We start from the raw sequence: 14,390 nt of genomic DNA on the forward strand, positions 1-14,390 counted from the left end.
TATTTTTGTTAGTAATGGTAATAGTTTATTCAAAAGCTTTCCTAATCACTAAACATTTAAAATATATTAATTCTTCAGAATATTACAAACGCATTTTCCTTTAGTGCTGCTCCTTCATGCTAAGAGTTACACCGAGATTCTCACTGAGAAAGTTCCCTCTATTCTCAAAGGAGATTTTTGCTTACCACTCTCTCCAGAGAGCTGAGAGGGCGTTAGTCAAAAATCCTCCCCACTTTTTACCAACACAGGCAGAAACTTAGCCATGTTTCCTTTCTTTTTTTCTCTCTTCACTTTTGTGGACATTCTTCAACTTTTCTGAATCCACAACTTTGGGCTCCTTCAGGCTTATTCTGTAATTATTCTATTATTATTCTACAGTTCAGCCTGCACAAAATGAAACATTTCCAGAGGCTTTTGAAAAAGATGGTGGAGTCTGTTTAGCCACCACAGCCACTTCCATACAGAATACTGGGCCCTACTTGCCAAATTGTCCAGACTTTCAAGGCAAGCCTAAATCCATAATGTCAAGGGAAGTGTCTTGCTAGAATACATTATGGGCTTAAAACAAACAAACAAACAAATCTGGCCCAGGTCAGAAGTTCTCTCTTCCATTTTCTGTAAATTCAGCCATTTTTATTTTAGTTGCTCATAAGTTTATGCCTTCTCGTAAGCATTTTCAAATGCTCGAGTCTCTCTAATTTAAAACAAACAAGGAATAACAAAGAAATAAATAGAAAGCTTTCCTTCACTCACTTTATTATCAGGCCTGTTTTTATCCATTTCATGAGCTTCTTGAAAAAAGGTCTATCAACACACCACCATCTTTTTCTACCTCTAACCACTCCCAACAAGATGTCCCTTGCTAAATTCTCCAAATTATCTTATTATCTTGCCCTTGGTTATTCCTAAATGAAAAGGCCACCTCTCAGGCTTTACTTCCATCAATCTTTTAGCAGCATTTCACATCTTCTTAGAACATTCTACTCCTTTAAGTTTTGAAACAAGGAATTCTGATGGGTTTCCTTCTATATCCTCAGAGCACGGCTTCTTAGTATCTTGGGCAAAACTCCTTCTTTTTCCAAGTTTTGACAGTCGGTCTCCCCCAGGTTCTGTCTTCTCCCACACTGCACACCCTAGGAGTATCTTACTCATGCCAGTGGTTCAATTCCGAGTGCCCCAAATGCACACATATGTAGTCCAGCTTTTCTCCTTCACACCAGATCCATGAAAACAACTGGCCAATAAAATATCCCAGCAATGCCTCAAACTCAATTCCACTCAGTGTCTTCATGCAGCTTCTAGAGAAGTCAGATCTCATATGTCCAGATTATATCTGAATGTAGAAGTCAAGAAAGAACAAGAGCCTCCGTGTGTCTGGCACCAGAGCTGCTGTGAGCCCTGCTATGGCTGGGAGGACGGTGGTGTGAGAGCAGCCCTCTCGGGAAGGCCAAGATCACAGAGGATGCTAAGACAGGAGGGGTAGTATGGGAGCCCCGTCCACTAAATCACTGAAAGCCATAAAGCCACTGAACTACTGAAGCCACTAAGGACCTCACAGTTCACTGGTGCTGAGCACTTTGGGGGCATTGTTGAAATTGGGTCTGAAACAGGCCCCACGGTGGGGGTGGGAAGCCCTAGCATACTCACCTGCTGCTTGACTTGAAATCCTGATATTCTCCCCAAGTAGCCAGTGTATTTTGTCTGAAAAGAAATCTGATCACATCACTCTTGGCTAAAACTGTTCGGGGTTTCTCTATTAACTCTCATTCCAAAAGTCCGTAGGTCTTAAAATAGCCTACAGACTCCAGCACACTCTGCCCCCTGGTGACCTGACCAGCCTCTTCACAGTCTACCCCAAAACTCCGATCGCTCGGTGATGCAGCTTAAATGGAACTCTTTTAAGTTCCTTGGAAACACCACGCTCTTTTTTGCTTCTGGGCCTTTGTGAGTGTTCTTCACTCTGCTGGCACGTTCTTTCCTTTTGTTCTCTTCCCTGGAGTAACTAACTCCTTCTTACTCTTTAGGTCAGACCCGAAAAGATGACTTCCTTTAGAAAGGCTTATCCGACTGCTCCCAAGGACCCAGGTGCTATTATTCGTTGCCCACTCAGAGCCTTGCCCTGCATTTTAATTGTTCATTTACTTGCCAGGACCCCTCCTTTGGTGCTACACTCCTTGGAAACAAATACTCCATCTCTGTTATTCACCATTGTGTTCACTGAGTCTTGGACACAGGTGGGGTTCAATGAATGTTTGTGGAGTCAATGAATGTTTGTGGAATCAATTCATGACTGCCATGTGACTGTAGGGCTCTGCCCACCGCGAAGGGTTTGAGTTCTTGCAAGTGCACATTGGTTCTACTCAGGGAACTTGGTAGATGATCCGAGGGATAGTATTTAGACAGAGGTATTACAGGTATTATAAAGGTATTATTAAACCGATGTAGCACTGTTCTGCTTTCTCCTCCTCCGATCCACTGTGGGTTTTAGGTTTTTCCTTTATTCCCTTTTTGCTTTTTTTCTGTGTGGGGAAAAAGTAGACCTACTTTTTGATAGGCACTGATTCAGACTTCACCGTCTTTGCCCGGGTGTGGGTGACAGGAAAAGGCTGAAGAAGTAGTGATTTCCCCTTCAGGAGGCAAGGATCTGTGGTCTTCCTCTTACCCAGGGGCCCCTCCTGAGCATTCTTTTAGCGTCTTCTTTATCAGAGTATTATCCCATTAAGTTGTAATTGTCAGTTTCTTGGCTGCCCGCTCCTCCTTGCTGGGAACTGTGTGACGACTGACTAGTTACTCCTGTGGAATAAACGTCCCATCTGGGATTTATAATATGGTAGGCATTTAATGAATGCATAGTATGAAATATGTAATAAAACTCTTCTGCCTCTAGAAGTAGCAAACCAAACTTGCTCTAAATATGACAACAATTTGTCAGAATTTTTAAAAGATATACATCAGATGTGGGTTTGATTAAATGGCTTTTAAGTATCATTTCTTCCAGATTAATCTTCTATAACACTTTGTAACATGATTAGTAGGGTATATTTAGGGGGGGATTAGGATAATATAAGGTTGGGAAATAAAGATCTAAAAACCAAAGCAGAAAATTGAGACCCAAAGTTAAGTCTGTTTCTTATAAGTGTAATTATTTTACTGGAATTTTCTTAACATGCTAATAAAGTGGACAATAGACTAGTTCTGAAGTTAAAAAACCTTCTACTCAAAGTTCTTTTTTGATTTCTCCTTTTCAACTTTGTATTATAGTATAAATAATTCAAAAACATTTCAAATTTTCAAATTCAAATATGAACTACTCAAGAATTATGCTGCAATTGCTAAATGGCACCATAAAATCAAATGGTTGGGCTGCGGATATGGAAAAAGCTACAGTCAAATACAGTTGTTCAAAGTCTTATGCATTAAATACTGAATTATGAGTTATCAGTCATTCTTAAAAGGTGCATTTTATTTGAAATACTAAAAGATATTCCGTAAGAGACAGTAATTTGCACTTACTCAATGCTCCAGTATATAGAAGCAGTAATGCTTATGCAGTGGCGATAAACTGCTGTTTTAAATTTACCAAGAGTTTCTTCTATTGCTCCAAGTGGAATTTGGATTTCTAAATTATTGAAGCCGACAAAACGGCAAGTATGGTATTTATAAGTAGATTCTGAATTTCAGATTGGACATTGGAATTGTGCTTGGGACCCAGTCTTGCTTCTATTCTGGTCAGGTCGGCTGGAGAGCAACGGTGACTCATGCAGGCGTGAGCTAGTCCTTAACAGTGACGAAGTCTCAATGAACACAATCAGATGGCGTGGTCGTGACGTCGTTAAAGGCTCACTTGGAGCTGAAGGAGTTGAATGCTTCTTCGTGCTCTCCCTGTCCACCCCTGGCACACACGCACACAGAAAGAGAGGCGGTGGGAATTTGACTTCAAGCACGAGGACAGAAGCTGACCCTCGGCAGAATGATTCAACAAAACAGAGGGTCCTGGAAGTGAAAAGACTGCTAGATGCTAAGACTACATTATCTGATAACCATTTTTAGGGTGTCCCTTCCTGCATCGTAGTTCTTATTGTTACAATCAAACTTGAGCAAAGGTGTATGGCATCCTACAACCTGGTGTGAACTGTGCGGTGTGGGAACAGGGTGTAGAACCACTCCCTTGTCTCGGAAGTGGCGGCGTTTGGGGAAGCAACCCAAAGACAGAGGGAACAAAATGCATCCTGGATTGACGCTGCATGAAGACATGGCAAGAGGAAACCAGTATCAATTCACGGTACTAGAGAAGCATTTCTTGGGAATCCTCAGAAATAATAAGGACGGTAAATCTATGAAAGACACATATTTTTTACAACCGAATAGGAGCGGGGGGCTTGGGTCTGTTATTTGCTATTACGGGAAGAGAAACCGCTTTGTTCATTGAAACTGCTTAAATTAACAATTCACATGAATAAGCATTCTTGTACTTCTCCATAGGTTATACTCCAAAAGTTTGCTTGGCTATTATTGAATGTTAGAAATCTGGATCACTTTTCTCAAGGAGGGAGAGCTAGATGCCTCAATAAGGTAAAGCCTCTTTACCTTTTTTTTTTCCCCTGTAATCCACAATGCTTGGGTAACATACTACTATCTTTTCTATGTACGGAGTCTTCTGCTTCCATACAAAGCCTATGACCCAACTCAGATCTAAATAGTCTTGTTTTTTTTTGTTTTTTTGTTTTTTTTAAGATTTTATTTATTTATTTGACAGAGAAACAGCCAGCAAGAGAGGGAACACAAGCAGGGGGAGTGGGAGAGGAAGAAGCAGGCTCCTAGCGGAGGAGCCTGATGTGGGGCTCATCCCAGAACACCGAGATCACGCCCTGAGCCAAAGGCAGACGCTTAACGACTGTGCTACCCAGGTGCCTCTAAACACAGTCTTAATTGTAAACCAACTGTTCTTTTGATTTAAACGATGCTATTGACAGCCAAAATAAGGTCTTTCTTTTAATCACTTCCATCATGACAAAGGTCCTCCCTCCCCTCCTCTTTTTTTTTTTTCAACCTCATAATTGTAGAATAATATAAAATTATGGTGAGTTGCCACTGGTGGAATTCTGTACACTGCGAACAGGATCGGCAGCTGACCCAGGTTTTCCTTGACAATTCAAAAGACCAGGGAGTTAGGAATGTCAGGCTGGGGCTGATCAGTTAAGCTAGGAGCCCTAGTGAGGCAAAGCAGAAAAGCAACTCCTGGGACTCACCCTGGGTCACAATGAAAGGTAGAGATGGGGTGGGCAGAGGGGCGGTGCTAGGCTGCAGCCATTGGAAGAGAATGAATGGAAAGGCACTAAAGAAAGCATTAGCTCAGATGCCAGGAAATTCTAAGAAACTATTCTTGGGAGCATGACTTGATATAGTTCCCACTTACACAACAGACTTAGCTTTTCCCTTTCAGCAAGAAATATTTATCAGAACACTGTTCTTAATGCTTGCTTTACACTTGCTGAGGTGAAAAATCTTTTCCCAACAATTTTAATGGATTAATCACACTTTTCTTCAACTGTAATTTCCACTTTTTTATTAGAAGACTTATTCTGCTTTTGGTACACCAACCAAATATACAGTCATTGACTTTGGCTCGTGCAATTTATTTTCTTGAGAAAATTAATACTATGTCTTATCTCAGTGATATTTTAAAGTTCATTGAAATTAATGTTTCTAGAAACCTATGCCACACCTATTCCTTTTAAATATAATCTTATCTTTTATGTGTAACTGTGTATGAAATATTGGAAAGATCATCTATCTAAATATCCAAAATATAAAAGAATAGGAGGTGATCAACTCAAGGTTATTTTATTTAAACAAAATGTTCATTATGTACTTTCTTTTTTTTTTTTTTTTTTTTTTTTAAAGATTTTATTTATTTATGTGACAGAGAGACAGCGAGAGAGGGAACACAGCAGGCGAGTGAGAGAGGAAGAAGCAGGCTCCCAGCGGAGGAGCCCGATGTGGGACTCGATCCCTGAACGCCGGGATCACGCCCTGAGCCGAAGGCAGACGCTTTAACGACTGCGCTACCCAGGCGCCCCCATTATGTACTTTCTTAATACAAAGAGTACAGTTGCCTACTTAATCATATTAACTATACAAACATCTGAGTATAATTCTGCATTATAGCAGTTCTCTCAGATTTCACATGTCATTTTCATTTGAATTAAATTTAAGAAAGTTATTGTACATGGATAAAATATGCTTTGACTTATTGTTTTTAAATATTGACATTTTTAAATGTTTTCTTAAAAAAGAAACCAACAAAATTAGACAAAAAATTTTTTCAGTCCATTTTTCTCTTTTGTTCTAAATTATTGTGCTATTTCTGTCCAGAAGATATTGCTAAACATAGTAGGTAATTATAAATTTTCAAAATATGCCAACCTTGCTTTTATTTTTTTCTCTGCATGATATGCTTCATAGGTACCTTATGTCCAATTTTCTAAAGTTGACTTTTCACCTCTCAACAAATTTAAGTCTTACTGTTCCAGGTTCAAAGTATCTTCCTGACAATTCTGAGTATAAAAACTTCTCTTTTGTTAGAGAAATATGTTCTCATAATATTTGTATTAAATTGACTGCATTGATAGTTTTTATTACTGAGGCTGAGCAAGGTCAATACATTTTGACTTCTTTGCTGCACAATGGGATCAAGACATAATTCTATAATATTAATTAAATTAAGTTGGAGTACATATAAAATATGGTTCAATAAGAAAGCTTTCTTTGGATGTAGGACATGTATTTGTGACAAGCTTACATATTCAAATTTTATAATTTTTGGCCCTGGACCAAATTCAATCATAATGAATGTTTTCTTCTTCTGTTTTTAAAGTGATTTAAGAACTGATTAGATTTGGGGGGAAAAAAAAGAACTGATTAGATTTGATCAATCATTGTGCTTTTAATACATTTTTTTCTCAGATGCTTTAGGATTTTTATACAAAAGTTGTTTCCTAACTTCTTCCCTATTGCTATAAACCTAATTTTGTTTAGCAATAGAAAAGGTTTTTAAAAAAATCTCACTGAAGGTAAGATTAGTCTCTGGTATAGGACTGAATATATAACAAATTTCTAGCCAATGACACAGAAAGGAAAGTCTTCTGGGAAACCTCTGGGACAGTTTTGTTTTTGTTTTTGTTTTTTAATAAAAAGCATATCTTGATTGAATGCAGCTGTCTTGTTATGATAAGTCACTGTCACATAAGCCTGTGATTAATTATAAAAAGCAACTAGCTCTCTGGAGCCTGGGTGGCTCAGTTGGTTATGCAGCCCACACTTGATTTTGGCTCATGTCATAATCTCAGGATCCTGGGATCAGGCCCTGCCTCAGGCTCTGTGCTCCGTGGGGAGCCTGCTTGGGGATTGGGATTCTCTTCCCTGCTCCCTCTGTCCCCCCCCACCCCCCGCCAGCTCCTGGGTGGGCTTGTACATTTTCTCTCTCTCTCAAATAAATAAATAAATCTTTTAGAGAAAGCAACTCACGTAGACAAATCCCTCCGTCGATGTAACTTGGACGTAGCTTGATCTCGTCTACGAATGGATGTAGCTTCAACTCTGACACTTTGTACAATTTAAAAAGAAATAAGCAAAAACAATAGGAGAGAATAAAATAGGGGCTTTTCCAAACCAAAGAGGGAGTTCTGTGGAGAATGAAAATGCCATAGGGTGCAATGAATGTTCGGTGCCTTTATCGTTATATCTGATTTTCGTACTGTGATAATCTTAGCCTAGGACCACGTCATTGGCTGTTCCGTGAGCTGTTGGGAAGTCAGTATGATTTGGCTGAAAGAAGATGGAATGAAAGCTAAGACACCAGAAATATGGTACTGGTTCTAATCTGATTTTTAAAGAGTAACTAATGGTGTTTAAGCAGCATTACAAATACAAGACAGTTAATCTCTATTAGCAGACACACAAGACATATTCTGAAAGTACATTAAAATAAACTTTATATCTGGGCACTTGGGTGGCTCAAGTTGGTTAAGTGTCACATTCCTGATTCAAGTTGGTTAAGTGTCCCACTTTTGATTTCAGCTCAGGTCTTGATCTCAGGGCTGTGAGTTCAAGCCCTGCAATGGACTCCACACTGGGCATGGAGCCTACTTAAAATAAATAAATAAGTAAATAAGTAAATAAATAAATATTATATTCAAATTAGCAATTCCTTTTTCAGATGAATTTTAGCTATTAAATCTACATATAGTCAGCATCAACCGGAAAGCCATTCTTTGCTTTTCAACTGGGGCCTAATTAAATTTTAGGTCATTGGAGTATGACAGGGCAGAAACCCATATATAAAGAGTAAAAGCAGAGCAGAAAGCCCATATACAAATAGTAAAATCATAGTTAACTTTATTAAAACAGAATCTTTATAAAAATAACAAATAAGCAATGATTCAGAATGTCCTTTGCCCTCTTTGTTGAGATTCATCAGCCATAACCCTATGACCAAGTGGGTGATACCAGACCTTGAAGAAAATGTGTCTGTTTCTTTTTACTCATAAACTTTTTTCTTTTAATCTCGCTAATCTTTTTAATGCAATATTTTGTCTTTCTATCCATCGTGCCACATGTTGTACTTGATTGTTGGATGCTTAACAAATCTTCACTGATACATCAACAAATTCCAACCTCATTAGAAATAAAAATACAAATAGACTTGAGATATAATCACTTAATCTATCAACTTAGCATTTTTTAAAGGACACTGCTTGGTATTGGAGAGATGTAATGAAATTGGTCATTATTATCCATTGCTGGAAGGGGAATACATTGTCACAAGCATATACTAGTTATTGTAAAATAAGGAAATGAATACTTAATTCACAGAGAGGGATTAAATGAAATAATAAAAAGAAGCATCCAGTAACAATGGTTGGTACATAGTCACACTGGTAGCTTACAGGAAAAAAAAAAAAAGACAAAGAAGCAATAATTGGACACCTGTTTATATTTCTTATAAATTTTGTGTTGCCTTCTTGACCATAAATTCCAAAAGGTCGGATACCATGTTCATCATATTTACCTTTGTACCCTGACACATTATGCAGTGCCTGCCATATTGTCCCTTGGTTAATATTGGTTAAATCCATAAAGTTTACTTAGCTCTCCTAATTACTTAAGAGAAATTCCAATGCAAAAGTGTACTGGCTATCAGTGGAGAAATACAATACATTTTACATTCAATGAATGATCATATATATGAAGAAGTATGATCCTGGAGGAGAGCACAGGCTCTGATTCTAAGCTCCAACCTGCTCTCCACCATTCCCAAGTTATTCAGCCATCCCGAGCCTCCATTCATATTTATTTGCCTCTGCAGTGAAAAAGGTCCATCTTACGGAGTTTCCGTGGTATTAAATGGGAACATATGCATTTAAAGGTGCGGCACATTTTATACAGTCACAGACCGATGAATATTTCACCTAGATACAAAATTTCAGATTTGGAGGAAACTCTTTAAACATTCTAGACAAGGTCCTTACCCAAGCTCAACACTGGTAAGATTGTGAGATTCCTGTCACCTGGGTGCTCTTTTCACTCTACCACACTCTTCGTGGGGTTCTTTTCCCTGATTACAGTGCATGAACATTCCATGTTGCCTGTTTTCCACAGAAGCCCTGCAGTTTATGCCAGCAAGTGAGTCAGAAGAATAGAGGAAGACGAAGCCAACAAGAGACGAGTGTGTCTGGTTGAGTATTTGGTTGGCATGGTGAGGGTCGAAGAGCTCCCTCCTCTTCACATAGCAAGCAGCCAGCTCCTCCATGTTTCACGTGTGTCCAGTCTGTCAGGGAAACAAGCGTTTGTTCTTAGGAAAGCCTTTGTGTCATTGTGCTTGTGGTTTTAAAGTACAATTCAAAAGAAACAGAAAGCAATACAGGGGAAACTTTCTAGGCCATATTTTTCCTCAAAGTTCCTACATACGTGAATAAGTTTAGTTTTTAGGATTATGAGTTATTTAATGCTATTAAATGTTACTTATTATGATTATGATTATTAAACGTTGTTATCATGAATATTATCCTATAGTCTGTCTATAAGCGTCTTTATAAACGTAGCGAAGTGTGATCCACACTGTCATGGGTCCCAGTGTTTACATAACACATTTTACCTAATGTTCAAGTGTGTTACCTCCTTAAGCCTCACAAATTCACTGGGGAGTCAGGATGTGAAGACGGAAAATTTAAGCAAATAATAATATCAAATCGTACTGAGTATTCCCTGTATGTCAGACACTGCATTACATCTACTAATTTACTGAATTGTCATGGCAGCCTTGTGAAGCAGAACTACCATCCCATTTTATAGATAAGAAAACAGAAGCTGAGAGAATGTAAGTGATTTGTCCAACGTCACACAGCCATCAGGTTGTGAATTCAACAGCTTGGTTCAGGAAAAATAAAATGGTTTACTAAATGGAAGTCAATGATAATATTCAGTCTAGAAATAAATGCATTAGTTTTTATTCAGTAGGTCTCTTTATCCAGATTGCAAGTCAACATGATGTGAATTTTCAAAGTTGCCTTTTCTAAGCAAGAAACCAAGATCCAAAGTGAGCACCGTAAGTGCAAAGACGCTTTCATTGCATGGACGAGAGAACAGAAGGCCGCATTGTCAATCTCTCTTCTATTATCCCAACAGCTTTTGTGGTTTCATGTGGCAGCTCTGTGGGCTGCATTATTGAGTCTGAGTCGACTCCTCTGATTTTCTGTCTCTTTGGAGTTTTTAATATTCCTTATTTTCTGACAATTTTTTTATAAATAGGGTAATTTGAATTCAGTATTGTGGTGATTGTTTATAGAATTTAGTTTAGCTGTAGATAATGGAAATGTCTTTCATAAAAAGTATCATTTTATTAAGCTGAAGGTGGGCTTTGTTCCCTTGATAACTTTTTGACATTGAGACTGCTGAAAGAAGATGGATTTGTATTTTAAATGCTTTGAAGTTGGGACAATTTAAATGAGGGAAGTTTCAAATGTCGCATTGAGACACAGCAAATTCTTTCATTGCCTGAAGCAGATAAAGAAAAAAAAAGTCTGACTCATTTGCGTTCTTCTTTTAAAGCTGTTTTAAAATTGTAATGATGAGGTGTTTGTCTGTGTCAGGAGTTTTAAGGCTTAGTGGTATGATTAACTGAAAACCAAAAACATTAATGCTGGTTGGTAATATCAACATTTTCATTGGGTTTTGACTTTTTGAATATACGAAAAGTTGGAATTTTAGAAGGTGTCCTTGGAAGGATATTTTATTTGGCAGAATGATCCCTAGGGAGGTGCACATAGTAAAAAAAAAATCTTGTTTCTCATATTTCTCTCCCAACATTTTATGCAGGTGAAATCAGATAAAAGCAACATTCATAAAACACTTGAATAAAGAAAAATATCATAAGATATAGCCTGAAGGAGAATATAAAGAAAAGGATAGGACCGTTTCTTCCCTACTTCCATTTCTAGACCAGGTAATATTGAACTTTTTTTGACTCCAACCCACAATAAGAAATACACGTTACATCGTGATGTGACACACATATCCAAACGCACAGCTGAAATGAAAGCTTCATGATGTCCTACATGTGATGTACTCTACTTGCTGTTCTTTTTCCGTTATATTTTACATTTCATTTTATTTAAAATGAAATACTGGCCATTACCATTCACTGAACTTCATGATCCAGTACTGAAATTTTTGAGGTTTTGAAGGGAAAGCAGACCTTCCTGTTTCCCTTTATGCCCACCCTGTGTCATCACCAACCACCTTTCTAGCCGTGACAAAGCCATGACTACAATCTCCGGTCATTCAACAGTTGTATTCTCAGAGGATCCATTACATGAAACACTTAACGTTTCTGTACAGTTAAAAATAGAAATTGTCCCACGACCTGATTTGAATGGGTACCTGTTCACTGTGCCTTTTCCAAACATTTTGAAAATTTTAAACATTGAACTGATTCAGGTATTCTTCCCTGAGACACATGACTGCTTCTAGGCAGTTATAAAGTATGTCAAGCTGTTTGTTGAGGGCAAAATTCTTTTTACAGAGGGAGATTTTAATTTTTTTTGAAAATATACATGCCACAGATTTACATAGGAATGCATCACTTGTTACATTTATTAAGGGATGGGATTAAACTTATCTCGCACCACTTCTCATTTCTTAAGCCGTCACTTCACCCCCAAAGATCAGCCATAATGTTACATTAGCAGAAGCCAAGAGAAGTCTAGATATTGAAAGGTTTGTGGAACAGCTACAGAGGGACAGAGCTGTTACCTGCCACTAAATGCAGCCTGCTGCTGACCTACCCTCTGCCTGATTCTCAGATATCTTAATCCTGCCTTGGACCCTTCCCACAACACACACGCACGTGTACACACACACACACACACACACACACACACACATACACACAGAGTTCCCTTTCCAGATGCTCCTGTGACCTATACTATGCTTAGATCACTCTCTCTCTCTCTCTCTCTCTCTCTCTCTGGCTCTCTGGCTTATCTCTGTCTCTATCACCTATGTCTCTAAGCCATGGCACTGCATTGTATTCTTAAAATTCACCATTTGCATTCGACTTTATTCTTCCCATAATGATTATATTTTCATAGATGGCTCTAGATCTGAGTTTCTGGCTCCTGACCTCTGCCACTGGACAGAGCCTGGTTGAGTTACAAGGTTTGCTGCTTGCTGCAGTCATTTCTTTGGTACCCGTTTGTATGCTTCCCTATATTTTTAAAAATATATAGGACAAGTATTTCTTTAAGATTATTTATTTGTTTATTTGAGAGGGAGAGAGCGAGAGAGGGAGAGAGAGCAAGAGCACAAGCAGGGGAGCAGCAGAGGGAGATGGAGAAGCAGGATCTCCGCTGAGCAGGAAGCCTGATGCAGGGCTCGATCCCAGGACTCTGGGATCACAACCTGGGCTGAGGGCAGATGCTCAACCACTTAACCGACTGAGCCACCCAGGCGCCCCTACAGGAAGAGTGTTGACCTGGCTTTTGCTCCATCTCACTTTCTCCCCTATGTCCTCTCCCATTTTCATTTCCTCTTTACAAACTGTCCACTAACCATCTTACTCTTTGGTGACTGACCATAAAGTAAGTTTCTGGAAGACGAATTACAATATTCCCGTGAGTTATATTTACGACAAATAGACACATTCCTTTGGTGAAAAATCTAAACTGCAAAACTTGATTCGTCATCTTCTCCATTACAGACTGGGAAATATTGTTTACAACGATTTTTGTCAATGAAATATTTCTCTAAATCTATACTCAGATCTGTCAGACACATCAAACTTTATCCTCTTGGTTGACATTTTCAGTGTTTTAGGTGATAGTAGCAAATCTTGCCTGGAGGTGACACAGTCTAACACAAGTTTTTATTGATACTGGAGAGGTCTCTTAATTTCAAACATTCAATTAATAATACAGAAGAAAGGAATACACATTGACCAGTTCTACAGTTCTATCAATATATAGAATTTATCTAAAATAAGTAGTATGCATGCTGAGAAATTCCAACATATGTCAACTTTGTTCACTACTCGTTTTCTAGTATCCAGCATAAAGCCTGCACTTAAGAAGCTGCTTCTTTTTTTTTTTTAAAGAAAGATTTTATTTATTTATTCAACAGAGATAGAGATAGCCAGCGAGAGAGGGAACACAAGCAGGGGGAGTGGGAGAGGAAGAAGCAGGCTCATAGCGGAAGAGCCTGATGTGGGGCTCGATCCCAGAACGCCGGGATCACGCCCTGAGCCTAAGGCAGATGCTTAACCGCTGTGCCACCCAGGCGCCCCAAGAAGCTTCTTAATATACCTGTAAAATGTGAAAAGAATGAATGTTCCTGTCCTCGATTCAAACACCAAAAGTAAAATTGACTTAAAGAGAATTTTATTTGTCAACATGGGTAGGGGAATTCATAATCTTCTTTTGCACATTAAACTATCATGCTTTCAAGGAAAAAAAAAGAAAACAATTGGGCAGCATAATGGAATATGTGCTAAGTAACGCTGAAGCTCCCCTTGTTTCAGTTTATTTTTCCTTAGAGTTTTTAAGTGTTACAAAAGATACTGATATTAATTGTTCTAAAGCAAAGCTTCATTTTTCTTCCAGATATGCAGGATGCCTCCATGAAGGCAAATTGGAACACTTGAAAAATACTTACGTTAATCAGCAACTGCTTTAGTGCCCATTGGGCCCTGTTAGCCCCTCCGATTTGGGAGTCTGCTGGTAAGTGGTGGAATGAGCCTGCGTGCGTCTCGGCCCTCCCTCTCCGACTCTGAAATACCGCGCCCCCTCCATTGGATCTCCATCCATGGCGTATCTCTTTCCCACCTTCGAGGAATA

General features: G+C 38.7%; 1 long non-coding RNA gene across 1 annotated transcript; it reads right to left on the reverse strand.

Moving 5' to 3' along the window:
- Positions 1 to 8,371: 8,371 nt before the first annotated feature.
- LOC148109350 (uncharacterized) lies at positions 8,372 to 14,296 on the reverse strand. Its single transcript, XR_015725927.1, has 2 exons — positions 14,209 to 14,296; positions 8,372 to 9,829 (listed from the first exon to the last, which is right to left on the reverse strand). It is a non-coding gene; the product is annotated as an uncharacterized LOC148109350 (long non-coding RNA).
- Positions 14,297 to 14,390: the final 94 nt, after the last annotated feature.

This window comes from Ursus americanus, chromosome 10 (assembly GCF_024610735.1).
Source record: "Ursus americanus isolate L20-20 chromosome 10, mUrsAme1.1.p, whole genome shotgun sequence".
Classification (NCBI taxonomy): domain Eukaryota; kingdom Metazoa; phylum Chordata; class Mammalia; order Carnivora; family Ursidae; genus Ursus; species Ursus americanus.